This window comes from Hemiscyllium ocellatum, unplaced genomic scaffold, assembly GCF_020745735.1.
Source record: "Hemiscyllium ocellatum isolate sHemOce1 unplaced genomic scaffold, sHemOce1.pat.X.cur. scaffold_234_pat_ctg1, whole genome shotgun sequence".
Lineage (NCBI taxonomy): Eukaryota > Metazoa > Chordata > Chondrichthyes > Orectolobiformes > Hemiscylliidae > Hemiscyllium > Hemiscyllium ocellatum.
Window position 1 is genome coordinate 527,750 of NW_026868059.1, and position 13,692 is coordinate 541,441.

General features: G+C 56.0%; 1 long non-coding RNA gene across 1 annotated transcript in view; it reads left to right on the forward strand.

Annotated features, from left to right (window-relative positions):
• The first annotated feature begins 212 nt into the window (after nucleotides 1-212).
• Nucleotides 213-13,692, forward strand: part of LOC132811720 (uncharacterized) — a 28,865-nt gene continuing 15,385 nt past the window's right edge. Inside the window, exon 1 of the long non-coding RNA XR_009643371.1 lies at nucleotides 213-338. This is a non-coding gene — a long non-coding RNA (uncharacterized LOC132811720). The remainder of the gene's footprint in view (nucleotides 339-13,692) is intronic.

The following is a 13,692-nucleotide window of genomic DNA, read 5'->3' on the forward strand; positions in this document are numbered from 1 at the left end:
GCTTATGCTCGAAACGTCGAATTCTCTATTCCTGAGATGCTGCCTAACCTGCTGTGCTTTGACCAGCAACACATTTGCACCCCAGTATGTTTATCCCCAGAACACCTCGTAAACCTGTTTGTCAACTTTCAGCAGAAGCAGCCTCAGGGCATTGAGCACAGACTGAATGACTCAGTGACGCTTGGATCAGGTCAGATCAAATTCTCAAGCAAACAGATGGCTGGGGATATTCAGCAGCAACGGTGAGGGGAGAGAGGAACAATTCACATTTCAAGTGACCCTTCCTCAAAACGGTCTGTTCTGAAGGAGCTTTCCCGCAGAAATCACTGGATTGAAAGGTGAACTCTGTCTGTCTCTTTCTCCCTCTCCCATCAGAGATGCTGCTGGACATGCTTAGCTTCTTCAGCAATCTCTGTATTGATGTTTCAGGTCTCCAGCGGGTCCGTACAGATTGGTTTTAGTGTTGAATTCTCAAGCTTGCTCTGTTCAAGGGATTGAACCCCTCGGCTACAAAGGGGGGTCAGTTACCTCAGCTAACTGGTTCGTGATGCCAACACTGTTGGCTCAATCTCTATCATGTCTGAAATTACCATGAAGGCCCCAGCTTCTCAACCTCGCCCCTCACCTGAGGTGTGTCACCCACCAGGCCTCTCTCTCTGACAGGACAGCAGCTCTCGGGTCCTCCTGGTCTATACTAACATCCCAACTTTAAAAAGGCACTCCAGGAAGAGAGCTCTTTACGTGATTCAGGCCAAAATCCTGGAGCTCCCTCCCTGACATCACTGTGGGACACCCAAGGACTGCAGTAAGGAGAGTACAGCTCACCCCCACCTTCCAGGTAACTATTAGAGGGGGTGGGAATCACATGCAAGCCCCATTTGAAAATAAGTTTATTACAGGGTGACGGTGGATGGTCACTAAGACTGTTTCTGTACCTGTGCTGCAATCAGCATAACGAAGAAGCAAACGGTGGGTTGAAGATGACATTGATAGCCTTTCGTAGGTTGGTGTTTATTGGAGATTGTATCGACAGTATGAATGTTTGAGCACTTATTCAAGGGCATGCAGGTAGCTGCCAGAGGAAATGATGGGGGCTGGACCGATGGTGACATTTAAAAGCCATCAGGATGAGTATGTGAATAGGAAGGGTTTAGAGGGATATCAGCCAAGTGCTAGCAAATGGAATGAAATGAGATGAGAATATCTGGTTGGTATGGTCGCGTTGGACAGGAAGGACAGTTTCCAAGCTGTATATCTCTGTGACTCTGTGCCTCTGAATAGTCTATTACAGAGAGTTTCAGACAGGGCTTGGACTGTGTGTCTCGCTCATGCTTCCTCAGAATCTGCAAACCCTATGACTCTAAATTTCCACAACACTACATGAAATAGAAAAAAGAGGGTCAGTACTGAGGCAGTGCTGCACTGTCGGAGGGTCAGTACTGAGGGAGTGCTGCACTGTCGGAGGGTCAATAATGAGGTAGTGCTGCACTATCGGAGGGTCAACACTGAGGGAATGCTGTACTGTCAGAGGGTCAGTACTGAGGGAGCATGCACTATCCAAAGTTCAGTACTGAGGGAGTGCTGCACTGTCAGAGGGTCAGTACGGAAGGAGAGCTGCACTGTCAGAGTCAGTTCTGAGGTAGAGCTGCACTGTCAGAGGTATTTTCATGAGATTGGGCCACACTGTCGGAGGGTCAGTACAGGGTCACTTCCACACTGTCAGAGAGTCAGTACTGAGGGAGTGCATCACTATCAGAGGATCAGTGTGGAGGGAGTGCAGCATTGTCAGAGGGTCAGTGTGGAGGGAGTGCAGCATGGTCAGAGTGGAGGGAGCGCAGCATTGTCAGGGGGTCAGTGTGGGGGGAGTGCAGCATTGTCGGAGGATCAGTGTGGAGGGAGCGCAGCATTGACAGAGGATCAGTGTGGAGGGAGTGCAGCACTGTCAGGGGGTCAGTATGGAGGGAGTGCAGCATTGTCAGAGAGTCAGGACGGGGGATGGTTATGCAGTGAGAGAGTCAGTAGTGATGAAGTGCGCACTCTCTGAGGGTCAGTGCTAATGGATGGCCATGCTGTCAGAGTGTCGCACTGTGAGAGGGTTACTACTGATGGAGCGCCACACTCTGAGGTGGTTAGTACTGAGGGATCACCGCGCTGTGAGGGGGTCAGTACTGATTGAGCGCCACACTATGTGTCAGACAGTCAGTACTGAGTAATTGCCGCATTGCCAGAGGGTCAGTGCTGAGAGGGTGATGGACTGTCAAAGGGTCATGACTGAGGGAGCGCTACACGGTCAGTGTGTCAGTTCTGAGGGAGTGGTGTTTCAGAGGGTCAGTACTGAGGCAGTGCTGCACTGTCAGAGGGTCAGTGTGGAGGGAGTGCAGATTGTCAGGGGGTCAGTGTGGAGGGAGTGCAGTAGTGTCAGAGGGTCAGTGTGGAGGGAGTGCAGTAGTGTCAGAGAGTCAGTATGGAGGGAGTGCACCATTGTCAGAGGATCAGTACTGAGGGAGGGCTGCACTGTCAGAGGGTCAGTACTGAGGGAGGGCTGCACTGTCAGAGGGTCAGTACTGAGGGAGGGCTGCACTGTCAGATGGTCAGTGTGGAAGGAGTGCTGCAATGTCAGAGAGTCAGTATGGAGGAGTGCACCATTGTCAGAGGATCAGTACTGAGTGAGGGCTGCACTGTCAGAGGGTCAGTACTGAGGGAGGGCTGCACTGTCAGAGGGTCAGTACTGAGGGAGGGCTGCACTGTCAGATGGTCAGTGTGGAAGGAGTGCTGCAATGTCAGAGAGTCAGTATGGAGGGAGTGCACCATTGTCAGAGGATCAGTACTGAGGGAGTGCTGCAGTGTCAGTGGATCAGTACAGAGGGAGTGCTGCACTGTCAGATGGTCAGTGTGGAAGGAGTGCTGCAATGTCAGAGAGTCAGTATGGAGGGAGTGCACCATTGTCAGAGGATCAGTACTGAGGGAGTGCTGCACTGAGAGAGGGTCAGTATTGAGGGAATGCTGCACTGTCGGAGGGTCAGTCCAGAGAGAGTGCAACACTCAGAGGTTCAGTACTGATGTAATACTGCACTGTCAGATGGTCTGTACTGATGAATTGCTGCACTGTCAGAGGTTCTGAACCATGGGAGTGCTGCACTGTTGGAGGGTCAGTACTAAGGCATTGCAGCACTGTCAGAGGGTCAGTACTGAGGGAGTGCAGCACTGTCAGAGGGTCAGTACTGAGGGAGGGCTGGACTGTCAGAGGGTCAATATGGAGGGATTGCACCATTGTCAGAGGATCAGTGTGGAGGGAGTGCAGCATTGTCAGAGGATCAGTGTGGAGGGAGTGCAGCACAGTCAGAGGGTCAGTATGGACGGAGTGCAGCACAGTCAGAGGGTCAGTACTGAGGGCGTGCTGCACTGTCAGTGGGTCAGTACTGAGGGAGAGCTGCACTGTCGGAGGGTCAGTACTGAGGGAATGCTGCACTGTAGGAGGGTCAGTACTGAGGGAGAGCTGCATTGTCAGAGGGTCAGTACTGAGAGGGTGATGGACTGTCAAAGGGTCATTACTGAGAGAGTGCGACACGGTCAGTGTGTCAGTTCTGAGGGAGTGCTGCACTGTCAGAGGGTCAGTACTGAGGGAGTGCTGCAGTGTCAGAGGATCAGTACTGAGGGAGTGCTGCACTGTCAGAGTATCAGTACTGATGGAGAGCTGCACTGTGAGAGGGTCAGTACAGAGAAAGTGCTACACTATCAAACGGTCAGTACTGTGGGAGTGCCGCACTGTCAGAGGGTCAGTATTGAGGGAATGCTGCATTGTAAGAGGATCAGTCCAGAGAGTGCTACACTCAGAGGTTCATTACTGATGAATTGCTGCACTGTCAGAGGGTCTGAACTGTGGGAGAGCTGCACTGTCAGAGGGTCTGAACTGTGGGAGAGCTGCACTGTCAGAGGGTCAGTACTGAGGGAGTGCTGGAGTGTCAGAGGGTCAGTACTGAGGGAGTGCTGGACTGTCAGACGGTCAGTACTGAGGGAGGGCTGCACTGTCAGAGGGTCAGTTTGGAGGGAGTGCAGCATTGTCAGAGGGTCAGTTTGGAGGGAGTGCAGCATTGTCAGAGGGTCAGTTTGGAGGGAGTGCAGCATTGTCAGAGGGTCAGTGTGGACGGAGTGCTGCACTGTCAGTGGGTCAATACTGAGGGAGTGCTGCACTGTCAGCGCATCAGGCTGGGGGATACCTGCATTGTAAGAGAGTCAGTACTGAGTGAGTGCCACACTGTCAGATGGGCTGAATGGCCTAATTTCTGCTCCCATGTCTTGTGGTCTACAAGGAATATCGGGAATTGTTCAGTACATTGCTGCTTCTGCGTCCTACAGACCCTGCTCAGCAATGATTCCCGTGTCCAGATTCCAGAGACTGTGTTCAAACAGACCGTCTTCATTTAGTTTTTGAACTTGAAGAGGTTACATCCTCTTTTCCCAGGGTTGGAGGGTTCGTTTCACGTGACTGACCTGCCAGCTCAAAGGGATATTTTCATGCTGCAGGGCTGAGGTTTATTCCTCAGCTTCCGTCTGCTCATCCCAAATGGATCCCACTGCCCCACACGCAGCACAGGCGTGTGTTCCTTATTTCTGAGCTTCCCAATGCTCATCCACTTCCAGAATGACATCCAACACTCCTCCAAACCGTATCGCAGGGTAATTGCCTGGGAGAGAGGAGGGCTAAGAGTGGAAATAAAAACCTGAAAGTTCCTTACAGTGACATTAAGGGTGAATTGATAATGAGAGAAAGAGTAGGTTGTGGAAGACAGTGAGAGTTTGTGCATGGACCCAGAGGGTGTAGTGAATGGATGCATTTTGTCAGTGCTCATTGAGACAGGGTTGATAATAAATCGTGGAGATGCTCTGTGATACAATTAAATGAATTAGCATATATATATAGAGAGATGGTTCTGAGTGGTCTGGCCTTCTTACAACCCAATAAATCTCCAAAGACGGGGGAAATGTATCTCAGTTTACCGAATGAGGTGATGGAGGAAGTAGCAGGTACACGAGCAAACATTTTCAAATCCCCTCTGGCCACAGGAGAGTTGTCTGCAGACTGACCATGTGGTACTGTTATTCAAGAAGGAGCATGGGATATACCAGGCAGCTCCAGGCCGGTCAGGCTAATATCGTGGGTGGGACGTCTGTTGGAAGCAAGTTTGGGAGATAGAATTAATCAGCCTTTAAAGAGACTGGAGTTCAGGAAGAACAGTCAGAATGGTTCTGTTAAGGGGAGGTCAGGTCTGACCAATGGGATCGCACTGTTTAAGGAGGTGACCAGGTGTGTAAATAAGGGCAATACTTTCCTGTCGCCTGCTTGGAGGTTAGTGAGGCTTTTATCAGGACCCATACCGGAAACTGATGGATGAATATAAAAACTCAAGATCTAAGGAATTTGGCGCAGAATGCTGAGTGGCAGGAAGCAGACAGTGATGGCCCAATTAGAAATCTCTGTCCGTTCATGTCTCACTGTTGGGGTCTTGCTGATGTGGCTGATAGAAAAGATGTAGGTTTGAATGGTGGATGGTTAATCATTGGGTTCATGAATGAGATGAAGATTGGTTGGGTGATAAATACTGAGGAGGATAGCCTTAGGTTACAGAAGGATGGAGATGGCCTTGTCAGATGGACCGATCAGTGACAACGGGTGAGGTGCCTGAAGACTGGAGGGTGGTTAATGATGGGCCATTATTGAAGTAAGGCTGCAAGGAACAGCCATTGAACTATGGAGCTGTGAGCCCGATGGCAGTGGTGGGTCAGCTGTTGGAGAGCATTCTGAGAGACAACTTACATACATTTGGAAAAGCAAGAATTGATTAGGGATGGTCAGCTTGGCTTTGTTTGTGGAAATGATGTGTCCAACTTGATGGAGCTTTTGAAGGGATGACCAAGGAGACAGATGAGAAGGTTTCACATGGGAGACTGCTTAGTAAAAGGTTAGATGAGATGACATCCAGGGAGAGAGGACAGCACGGTGCCTCAGTGGTTTGATTCTAACTCCCGGTGACTGTCTGTGTAGAGTTTACACATTCTCTCTGTATCTGTACGCGTTTACACCGGGTGCTGCAGTTTCCTCCCACAGCCCAAAGATGCCATGGGAAATGCAGCATTACAGGGATAGAGTAGAGGATGTGAGTCTGGGTGGGATGCTGTTCAGACAGTCAGAGTGGGCCCAATGGACGGAATGGCTTGCTTCTACACTGTAGGAATTCTAAAATTAATCCAGAGAGACAAGTCATGTTCTGGGAACCTGGACTCCAACCTTGAACAGGGGTGGATGTGGGTCCTTACCGTCTGAAGGGGTTTGAACACAGTCTGAGGGGGGAGCTGGGCTGAGCCCTGAAGTGTTGAGGGTGTGAATGATTTGAGGAGCTACTGTCTGAGGGGCTTTGGGGGTTAAACACAACAAAGTGGTGCTTTCTTAGATATTGAGGGAGCACTTTCTGAGGTACTGAGGGAGCACTTTCTGAGGTACTGAGGGTGCACTGTCTGAGGTATTGAGGCAACACTCTCTGAGGTATTAAGGGAGAAATATCTGAGGTATTGAGGGAGAACTATCTCAGGTATTGAGGGAGCACATCCTGAGGTACTGAGGGAGAACTAAGCAAGGTATTGAGGGAGAACAATCTGAGGTATTGAGCGAGCCCTTTATCAGGTATTGAGGGAGTACTATCTGATGTATTGAGGGAATACTATCTGAGGTATTGAGGGAGCACTTTCTGAGGTATTGAGGGAGCACTGTCTGAGGTATTGAGGGAGCACTGTCTGAGGTATTGAGGGAGCACTGTCTGAGGTATTGAGGGAGCACTGTCTGAGGTATTGAGGGAGAACTACGTGGGTATTGAGGGAGCACTTTCTGAGGTATTGCTGGAGAACTATCTGAGATATTGAGGGAGCACTTTCTGAGATATTGAGGGAGTACTGTCTGAGGTATTAAGGGAATACAATCTGAGGTATTGAGGGAGAACTATCTGAGGTACTGAGTGAGCACTTTCTGAGGTACTGAGGGAGCACTTTCTGAGGTATTGAGGGGGCACTTTCTGAGGTATAGAGGGAGAACTATCTGTGGTACTGAGGGAGCACTATCTTGTGGTACAGAGTGCAGAGGATAGAAAGGAACAGATGCAATTCCCTGATCATTTCCTCAGCGTCCCCGAGGCACTCTGGTGTTGTCATTTGAAATGGAAGCCACTCCCCATTTCAGAAGATTCAGATCATTTTAAACAATCAGTGAAAAATAACAGCAGGATGTGTCTGAAACATGGTCAGTTTGTCCCCCTCACTCTGTCCCCCACTTCTCTATTCCCCCTCTCCATGACCTTCTCTGTGTCCCACTCTCTGTGTCCCACTCTCTGTGTCCCACTCTCTGTGTCCCACTCTCTGTGTCCCACTCTCTCCTTATCCCCCCTCTCTGAGTCCCCTGCTCTCTGTTCCCCGCTTTCTGTCCCCCGCACCTTGTCACCCTCGCTCTGTCCCCTTCGCTCTGTTCCCCACTCTCTTTGCCCCCTGCTCGCTGTCCCTCTCGCTCTGTACTCCGCTCTCTGTACCTCTTCTATCTCTCCCCCCTCACTCCACTCGCTCTCTCCCCCCACCTCTCTATCCCTCATGTGGTCCCCTCTCTCTGTGCCACCTCCACTCTATCCCAATGCACCCTTTCCCCCGCTCTCTGTACCCCTCGTCTCTACCTCCCTCCTCTCTGTCCCCCGCTCTCTGTCACCCCTCTCTCCCCCTCTCGATCTGTCCCCATCTCCCTCCCCCTTCTCTCTCTCCCCCACCAGCCCCCCTCTCTCTTCCCCCCATTCGCCCTCTCTCTCTCCCCCTCTCTCTGTCACCCTCACTCTATCCCCCCTCTCTCTATTCCACCTCTCTCTGTGCCCTCTCCCTGACAACCTCTCTCTGTCCACCACTCGCTCTCTGGCCCACTCTCTTGTTCCCCACTCTTTGTTCCCCGCTTTCTGTCCCCCTCGCTCTAACCCCATTGCCCGTCCCCCTCTCTCTTTACCCCCTCTCTCTCCGCCTCTCACTCCCCTCCCTCTCACTCTCCCCACCTCTTTCTCCATCACGCTGTTCCCCTCTCTCTGTCCCCCTCTCTCTGTCCTCCTCACATGTCCCCCCTCTCTGTCCCCGCCTCTCTGTCCCCCCCCGTCCCCCTCTCTCTGTTTCCCTCTCTCTGACCCTACACACCGATTCCCCCACTATCCCCTCTCTCTGTCGCCCCTTTCTGACCCCCCTCTCTGACCTGCTGTGTCCCCTCTCTCCTTACCACCTCTCTCTGTCCCCCGTGTCTCTGTACCCCCTCTATATTCCCCCCTGTGTTCTCCACTCTCTGTTTTCCATCCGTCTTAACCACTCTCTGACCCCTCCCTCTGTTCACCCCCCACCCCGCTCTGCCCCCGTCCCTCTCATTCTGTCCGGCCCTCTATGTCCACCCTCTCTCTATTCACCCTGACCCTTCTCTTTTCCCCCCCGTCCCCTTCTCACTGTGCCCCCTTCTCTGTCCCCACCTCTATATCTGCCCTCTCTCTTTCTGTGCCCATCTCTCTATCCCCCCCCCCCACCGTCCCCTCCTCTCGGTCCCCCTCTCTCTGTAGCCCCTCTCTGTCCACCATCTCTCCCTGTCCCCCCTCGCTGTCCCCCCCTCGCTGTCCCCCCCTCGCTGTCCCCCTCTCGCTGTCCCCCCCGCGCTGTCCCCCCCGCTGTCCCCCCCCGCTGTCCCCCCCTCGCTGTCCCCCCTCTCGCTGTCCCCCCTCTCGCTGTCCCCCTCTCTCTCTCTGTCCCCCTCTCTCTCTGTCCCCCTCTCGCTGTCCCCCCTCTCTCTGTCCCCCTCTCTCTCTCTGTCCCCCTCTCTCTGTCCCTCTCTCTGTACCCCGCCTTTGTCCACCCTCTCTCCCTATTCCCCATCTCTCTGTCTCCCTCTCTGTTCCCCCTCTCTGTGCCTCCTTTCTATCTCCCACTCTCTCTGTCCCCCTTTTACTGTCCCCCTCTCTCTGTCCTCTTCTCTCTGTCCCCCCTCTCTCTGTCCCCCTCTCTCTGTCCCCCCTCTCTCTGTCCCACCCTCTCTGTCCACCCCCTCTCTGTTCCCCCTCTCTGTCCGTCCTCACTCTGTCCCCCCTCACTGTCCCCTTTTCTCTGTCCCCTCGTCTGCCCTCTCTCTCTCTCTGTGCCCCCTCGCTCTGTCTCTCTGATCTCTGCCCCCTCATCTCTGCCCCGCTTCCTCTCTGTTCCCCCTCTCTCTATGCCCTCTCTCTGTCCCCCCTCTCTGACCCCCCTCTCTCCTTACCACCTCTCTCTGTCGCCCGTATCTCTGTACCCTCTCTATGTCCCACCCTGTGTCCCCCGCTCTCTGTTTTCCATCTCTCTTAACCACTCTGTCTCCCAGTCTCTGTCTCCCAGTCTCTGTCTCCCACTCTCTGTCTCCCACTCTCTGTCCCCTCTCTCCGCGCCCCCCCGCCCGCGCTCTCTGTCCCCCTATCCCTGTACCCCCTCTCTCTGTACCCCCCTCTCTGTTCCCCCTCTCCCCGTTCCCCCCTCTTTCCTTAACACCTCTCTCTGATTCCCCTCTCTCTGTCCCTCCTCTCTGATGGCCCTCTCTCTCTGTCCGCGCTCTCTCTCTCTGTTCCCCTCTCTCTGCTCCCCCCTCTTTCTGTCCACCCCTCTCACTTTCCACCTCTCTCTGCCTCCTCCCTCTGTCACCACCACTCTCTGTCCCCCTCTCTGTACCCCCCGTTTCCCCCTCTGTCTCCCGCTCCGTCCCCCCCCGTCCCCCACTCTCTGCCCCCCTCTCTCGCTGTCCCCCTCTCTCTGTCCCCCGCTGTCTCTCGCCCCTTTCTCTGTCCCCCTCTTTCAGCCCCTGGGTACCCCAATTTCTGTCCACCCCTCGCTTCGTTCCCCCCTCTCTGTCCCCCCTCTCCATCCCACCTCTCAGACCGCCCTCTCTCCTTACCACCTCTCACTGTCCCCACTCTCTGTCCCCTACTCTCTCCCCCACTCTCTGTCACTCCTCTCTCGCTGTCACTCTCTCTCTGCCCCGGGTCCTCCACTTTCTGTCCACCCCTAGCTCCATTCTCTCCTCCATCCCCCCTCTCTATCCCCCCTCTCTGACCCCACTCTCTCCTTACCACCTCTCTCTGTCCCCCGTGACTCTGTACGCCCTCTATTTCCCCCCGTGTCCTTCGCTCTGTTTTCCATCTCTCTTAACCACTCTCTGTCCCCCACTCTCTGCCCCCGGGTCCTCCACTTTCTGTCCACCCCTCGCTCCATTCCCACCCTCTCTGTCTCCCCTCTCTGTCTCCCCTCTCTGTCTCCCCTCTCTGTCTCCCCTCTCTGTCTCCCCTCTCTGTCTCCCCTCTCTGTATCCCCCCTCTCTATCCCCCCTCTCTATCCCCCCTCTCTATCCCCCCTCTCTATCCCCCCTCTCTATCCCCCCTCTCTATCCCCCTCTCTATCCCCCCTCTCTATTCCCCCCTCTCTATCCCCCCTCTCTATCCCCCCTCTCTATCCCCTCTCTCTATCCCCTCTCTCTATCCCCCCTCTCTATCCCCTCTCTCTGACCCCCCTCTCTCCTTACCACCTCTCCCTGTCCCCCATGTCTCTGTACCCCCTCTATTTCCCCCCGTGTCCCCCGCTCTGTTTTCCATCTCTCTTAACCACTCTCTGTCCCCCACTCTCTGTCCCCCACTCTCTGTCCCCACACTCTGCCACCCCCTACCTGATCCCCTCTCTCTGTGCTCCTAACTCTGCCCCCCTCTCTGCACCACCTCTCTCTGTCCCCGCTCTCTCTCTCTATCCCCCTATCTCTTCCCCCCACTCTGTCCCCTCTCTCTCTCTCTGTCCCCCTATTTCGGTCCCCTGTCTCGCTGTCCCCTGTCTCGCTGTCCCCTGTCTCGCTGTCCCCCACTCCGATCCCCTCTCTCTGTCCCCACCTCTCTCTGTCCCCACCTCTCTCTGTCCCCCTCATTGCCCCGCCTCTCTCTGTCCCCCTCTCTCTGTCCCCCTCCCTCTGTCCCCCTCTCTCTGTCCCCCTCTCTCTGTCCCCCTCTCTCTGTCCCCCCTCTCTCTGTCCCCCCTCTCTCTGTCCCCCCTCTCTCTGTCCCCCCTCTCTCTGTCCCTCTGTCCCCCCTCTCTCTGTCCCCCCTCTCTCTGTCCCCCCTCTCTGTCCCCCCTTCTGTCCCCCTCTCTCTCTCTGTCGTCCACTCTGTCCCCCTCTCTGTCTCTGTCCCCCGTCTCTGTCCCTGTCCCCTCTCTGTCCCCTCTCTCTCCCCCCCTCTCTGTTCCCCCTCTGTGACCCTCACTCTGTACCCCCCTCTCTCCCACAGCTCTCTGTCGTCCACTCTGTCCCCACGTCTCTGTCCCCACGTCTCTGTCCCCACGTCTCTGTCCCCCTAAGTCTGTCCTCCTCTCCTGTCACCCCCCTCTGTCCAGCCTCTCTCTGCCCCTCACTCTGTCCCACCCTCGCTCTGTCCACCCTCTCTCTGTCCCCCCGTCTGTCCCCCTTTTCTCTGTCCCCTTCTCTCTGTCCCCGCTCTCTCTGTCCCCGCTCTCTCTGTCCCACCTCTCTCTGTCCCACCTCTCTCTGTCCCACCTCTCTCTGTCCCACCTCTGTCTGCCACCCCTCGCTCTGTCCCCCTCCCTCTGTCGCTCTCTGTCTGTCCCCCCACTCTCTGTCCCCCTCACTCTGTCCCCCACTCTCACTTTCCCCCACATCTCTGTCCCCACCTCTGTCCCCACGTCTCTCTGTTCCCCTCAGTCTGTCCTCCTTTCTCTGTCACCGCCCTCTCTGTATCCCTTCTCTCTTCCTCCTCTCTCTGTCCCACCCTTGCTCTGTCCACCCTCCCTGCCCCCCTGTCTTCTGTCTCCCCTCGCTCTTCCCCCCCCTCTGTCTCCCCTCTCTCTGTCCCCCTCTCTTAGTCCCCCTCTCCACGTCTCCCCTCTCTCTGTCCCCTTTTCTCTGTTACTCTCACTCTATCCCCTTCTCTCTATCCCCTTCTCTCTATCCCCTTCTTTCTGTCCCCTCTCTCTGTCTCCCTTCTCTGTCCCCTTCTCTGTGTCCCCCTCTCTCTGTGTCCCCCTCTCTCTGTGTCCCCCCTCTCTCTGTGTCCCCCCTCTCTCTGTGTCCCCCCCTCTCTGTGTCCCTCACTCTGTCCCCCAGCTCTCTGTCCCCCACTCTGTCCACACGTCTCTGTTCCCCTAAGTCTGTCCTCCTCTCTCTGTCCGCCCTCTCTCTGTCCGCCCTCGCCTCTCTCTCGCACTCTCCATCCATCTTGCCTTCCCCTCCCTCTACCCCTCTCTCACCCTCCCCCTCTCTTGCCCCCCTCACTCGCGCTCCCCCTCTCTCGCCCTATCCTCTCTCGCTCTCCCTTTCTCTTGTTCTCCCCTCCCTCCCTTCCCTGTCTCGCCCTCTCCCTTCCTCTCGGCCTCCCCTCCCTCCTTCCCCTCTCTGACGGTCCCCTCCCCTTCCTCTCGGCCTCCCCTCCCTCCTTCCCCTCTCTGACGGTCCCCTCCCCTTCCTCTCGGCCTCCCCTCCCTCCTTCCCCTCTCTGACGGTCCCCTCCCCTTCCTCTCGGCCTCCCCTCCCTCCTTCCCCTCTCTGACGGTCCCCTCCCCTTCCTCTCCCCTCTCTCGCCCTCCCCATCCTCCCTCACCTCCATCCATCTTGCCTCCCCCCTCTCTTGCCCTCCCCTTCATCCCTCTCCACTCTCACCCTCTCCTTCCCTCCCTTCCCTCTCACTCCCTCTCCCTCCTTCAAGCCCACCCCGCGCTCGCCCTCCCCTCTATCGCCCTCCCCTCCCTTTCTCCCCTCTCTTGCCCTCCTCTCTCACCCTCTCCATTCTTCTCGCCCTCCCTTCCCTCCTCTCTGTTGCCCTCCCCTCTCTTGCACTCCATCTCTCGCCCTTAATTCCCTCCCCTCTCTTGCCCTCCTCTCTCTCACCCTCACCCTTCTCTAACCCTCCCCTCCCTCCCTAGCCTGTCGCGCCCTCCCCTCCGTATCTCCCCTGTCTCCCCCTCCCTCCCTCTCACCCTCTCCTTCCCTCTCGCCCTCTCCTTCCCTCTCGCCCTCCCACCTCTCACACTCCCCTCTCTCACCTTCACCCCTCTCTCACCCTCCACTCCCTCTCATACCCTCACCCTCCCTCACCCCCTCCCCTCCCTCCTTCCCCTCTCTCGCCCACCCCCCTCTCACCCTATCCTCTCTCGCCCTCTCCCTTCCTCGCACCCTCCCCTCCCTCCCCTGTCTCTCCCTACTCTCTCTCTCCCTCCCCTCTCTCACCCCTCCCCTCTCTCGCCAACCCCCTTCCCTCTTTCGCCATCGCCTCTCTCACCATCCCTTCTCTCACCCTCGCCCTCTCTCGCACTCCTCTATCTCGCCCTCTCCCTCCCTCTCGCCCTCTCCCTCCCTCATGCCCATCCCCCTCCCTCTCCTCCCTCTCTCGCCCTCCCCTCTTTCACTCGCACCCTCACTCTCGCCTTCACCTTCCTCTCCCCTCTCGTGCACTGTGCTCTCTTGCCCTCCCCGTCTCTCGCCCTCCCCCTCTCACACCCTCCCCCTTTTCTCGCCCTCCCCCCCCCCCCCCGTCGCACCCTCCCCTCCCTTCCCTCTCGTCTCCCGGTCTCCCCTCTCTCGACATCTCCTCTCTCATCCTCCTCACTCTCGCCTTCCCCCCTCTCTCT